Source organism: Aegilops tauschii, chromosome 7 (genome assembly GCF_002575655.3).
Source record: "Aegilops tauschii subsp. strangulata cultivar AL8/78 chromosome 7, Aet v6.0, whole genome shotgun sequence".
Lineage (NCBI taxonomy): Eukaryota > Viridiplantae > Streptophyta > Magnoliopsida > Poales > Poaceae > Aegilops > Aegilops tauschii.
In genome coordinates, this window is record NC_053041.3 from 545,378,425 (window position 1) to 545,383,005 (window position 4,581).

Here is a 4,581-nt window from a genome sequence, read left to right on the forward strand (position 1 = left end):
CATGATGCGCGGTTCAAACATGGGTGTCATGCCTTATTGGCTTATCATATTATTGATCACTTGGGGGCTTGGTCGTATCCGAACCATAGCTACACCTCTTGATCGGCGTAATGCCACATCATCACTTGGGGGCTTGGTCATATCCGAACCATAGTTACGCCTCTTGATCAGCGTAATGCCACAGCATCACTTGGGAGCTTGGTCGTATCCGAACCATAGCTACGCCTCTTGATCGGCGTAATGCCACAGCATCACTTGGGAGCTTGGTCGAACCCGAACCATAGCTACGCCTCTTGATCGGCGTAATGCCACAACATCACTTGGGGGCTTGGTCGAACCCGAACCATAGCAACACCTCTTGATCGGCGTAATGCCACAGCATCACTTGGGGGCTTGGTCGAACCTGAACCATAGCAACACCTCTTGATTAAATTTGGGGCCTGGCAGCCTGTGAAAAGCCTTGACTACAACGGTTTTATTTGCCTTTTGCTAAGTTTCTCTTTCTTTTGATAATATTTGTGATGTTTTTAAACCGGTGTTCATTAACCCGGCTTGACTTTCAACTACAAGTTGTCAGTATATGATCAGTCATAATCCGGAGATTATCAACCCGGTCTGGTTTTGACTACAAGTCGCCAGTATTATATATGGTTAATCCGGTGTTTATCACAACCCGACACGGTTTTATCATAAACCGGCACAATATGGAAGGAGTTATTAGTACTCAAGATTGGGGTTATCACCCTTACTACAAAAAGTTGGTAAACCAACGATGTGATTCAATGTCACAGGTATGATATATTTCATATTTCATTATTCTTAAGTGTAGCCTTGGTTATAAACCCGGGTTATATGTTGGGCATTATGACCCGTTCGGCGATAAACCGCCAGGACACTTTAAACTTGTTGTATGCAGAAACAGGTTGAATAAAGCATGATTATAAATCACCGGCGTTTATTAACCGGCATGGCTTTCGACTATATGTCACCAGCATGATGATAAATTATTCAGTGTTTATTAAACCGGCCTGGCTCTGGACTGTAAGTCGCCAGTATATATTTGGATTGCGCCATTGGAATCATGCGCTTATAAATCATTGGGTTATATTATTCAAATAACCAAACTTGGCTGAATTTTCATTATGATATTGAATGAATAAGGTTTTCATACCGGATTATATTATCTTGAATAGCCAACATGGCTGGATTTTTATTATGGTTATTAGTAACCGATATTATTGAGATTTTCAAAGTCGCTTTAGCGCAATGGCTATTATTTTATCAAAGGATATGATTTATTCTACAATGGAAGGAATAGTCCCGAGTCGCTGCAAGCTTACGACCCGGCACTTGGGGGCTACATTATTCTAATTAAGATTACATGCAAGTCTCATGTCGCTGCAAGCATGCACCATGACACTTGGGGGCTAATGCAAAGTCATTTTTTATTGGCCTTATTGAAGACCCGACTCATCACATCATAATGAGCCGGCCCTTGGGGGCTACCAATTGCTCCTGTCAAACATTCAAGGTATACAAGACTTAATCCATTATATTAAAGGGTTCATTGCTCAGTTGGTAAAGCACAAAGCTCTTAACCTTGTGGGCGTGGGTTCAAGCCCTACGATGGAAGCTACATTATAAGATGTTATTTTCATTGAAGTATATATCAAGTCCCGGTTCAGTATTATCTTACTAAGCCGGCCCTTCGGGGCTACACTGATTGAAGTTTTTATAAGCAATTACAAGTCCCAGGTTGCTGCAAGCATGACAACCCGGTACTTGGGGGCTACATATATGGAGTATTCAGTTTATATGATTGAGATGAACAAACTGGATTTCTTCAAGGTTGAAAATGCTTATTGGAGCAAGTCTTAAGTTATCACTATGTTCTCCTCTTAAGACTTGGGGGCTACAGGTATTATGCATATAAAGGAGGAAATCTTCAGTTTATCAGTTTTGAGCAAATCAGGAAGATCAATTACATGACCCGGTGTCGACAACAATTATGACCCGGTGCCATCAATATTTATAAACCGGCAATTTTGACAATGATAAACCAGCAAGTTCTACATTTTCAAACCGGCGGATATCAGTTGAATATTTGAAGACCAATATTTTTTTCAAGTCAGAGCATTGAAGGCCGGTTCAAATGGATTCTTTATTTACAATATTTATTCTACAAGTAAATTAATTATGAAGCTGGTCTATTGACCCGGATTTTCTAGAAGGAGGAAATGACAAGGACTTAAGGATGATCAGGTGCCGGTCTACAAGAATTCTTAACCCGGAGCACAACCTGTCAATTGTTCTTGTGTTTGTTTTACAGGATCAGCTTAACATGGATAAATCCAAATTAAACTGGGGACTAATGTCGGGGATATACCCCGCGATGTAAACCGGTCGGAGGTATAACCCGGCCGGACTTGGCGGTTTACTTCAGACCCGGCTGAGACTTGATGATTCACTGGCGACCCATTTGGACCTGGCGGTTTACGATTCATTGATAATCCGGCAGGCGGGTCAAAGGAGCGACAAAACCCGGTGGCCCAACGGGCGGTTCATGAAGGCCGATTCATACTATGGTGGGCCGGTTTACAAGGAAAGGCGTGAGGAATATTTGTCTTACAAGGAGTTGAGACCTGGACTTGTATCCGGTTTGTATTAGAGATAGACTAGTCCTAATCCTAATAGGACTCCACATGTAACCCGCCCCTTCAACTATATAAGGAGGGGCAGGGCTCCCCAAAGAGGGACAAGTAAGAAGAAACAATCTCTAGGGCTAGACACAAGAGCCGGTTTACCGGCGGCTCCTTCATGATCATAATGAGACCTAGCCTCAAACAGCATGTAGGGTTGTTACCAGATGATGTTTCCCGGGGCCCGAAGCTGTCTAAATCCTTGTCTTGTGTTGCGTCTCTCGATTCCGCTCAACCCCTCTCAAGCTACCACATAGATGCGTTGGCCTCGCGACTAAGTCCTGACACTAAGGACTTCTGCCGTGACAAATCCACGACATAAGAGGAGGCAATATATTACACACGAATTGAACCACCGGCCACTTTACACATTTCCCATTGCCAATCCTTATTGATTGATTTCGGTATATACATATACCCCATCTTTCCTATCTCCGGCCGTCTTCCTCCGACGATCAACTGATACGCAGTCTAATGCTAGCAGCTATCACACATATTGTTCGATGGACATGGGGATTGGGGACTACATGGAGCACTCGGTGGGGACACCCTTGGCGACGCGCTTGGGGTCGGTGCAGTAGTTGTAGATCATGTAATTGCTCTACACCCAACGCATCCAGCTCCTGGTTGTACCACTCGCCCGCCGCGTCGGTGCCGGGGGCGACCTCCTTGCTCATGCTGGCGCCGCAGCGCGGCCGACCGCCCGCGGTCACCACGCACGCGTCGGCCTTGAAGCCACGGTACGAGGCGGAGAATGGGGCATGGGACCAGTCCGTCTTGACGCGGCTGCCCTGCGTGGCCGAGTCATCGGCGTTCCAGAGGCTGGAGTCAGCCACATCGGCTGGTTCTTGGGGCGTGATCCGCTTTCCCTCAAGGTTCTTGAAGTCCCTGATCGGCATGTCGTCCACCATGAAGCTGCATTTATGTACACCATGATCGGTCAGTCCATTTAGTGTATGAATAGATGGCCTGCCGCCGGCATTCTTGAAAGAAATAAGAAGGTTGGGCGACGGCGATCAATCGAATTACATGACGTGGCTTGGGTTCTAGAGGATGGAGTAGGAGTGGAAGTCGTTGGTGGGATCGAACCAGAGGCGGAACTGCTGCTCCCGCTGGCCCTGCCCCTGCGTGAACACGTTGGTGTGCAGCGTGTATGGCTCGCTGGTGACATTGCCCTGGAACTCGAAGTCGATCTCGTCATTCGTCGGACCCTGCGACGACAGCTGCACGTTCAAACACACCAAACCAAACAGAGTTAGGCAACCGTGTCATCCGATCAGACCGAGAAGCAGAGGAAAGAATGAATGCCGGCGTACGTAGTAGGTGGTGACGGTGTCGGCGGAGTTGCCGGGGACGAGCTTGAGCTGCATGTCGATCTTGCCGTAGAGGTACTCGTGCTTGGACTGGAACTCGGAGCCGGAGATTTTGTCGAGCCCCACCGTGAGGAGCTGGCCGTTGTTGAGGATCTTGCCGCGCCCGTGACCGCACGTGACGTCGAACTCCTTGTCGAAGCTCGCCGCCACCAGGGCACAAGAGGCGAGCAGGGTTGCCAGCACCGAAACCGCCATGCGAGCCTTGCGTTTCGTGCTCCCGAAAGTACGGTGTCAGCGACTGATGGACAACAATGACACTTCTGGCAGACCAAGCGGCTGTCGACAAGCGCATGACGGCTACAGTAAACCAAGGCAGGCCCAAGTCGGCTGATACGTCTCCGTCGTATCTACTTTTCCAAACACTTTTGCCCTTGTTTTGGACTCTAACTTGCATGATTTGAATGGAAATAACCCGGACTGACGATGTTTTTAGCAGACTTTCCATGGTGTTATTTATGTGCAGAAACAAAAGTTCTCGAAATGACCTGAAACTCCACGGAACGTATTTT

General features: G+C 47.2%; 1 pseudogene; it reads right to left on the reverse strand.

Moving 5' to 3' along the window:
* Positions 1 to 3,222: 3,222 nt before the first annotated feature.
* On the reverse strand, positions 3,223 to 4,267 carry LOC109737880 (probable xyloglucan endotransglucosylase/hydrolase protein 25; annotated as a pseudogene).
* Positions 4,268 to 4,581: the final 314 nt, after the last annotated feature.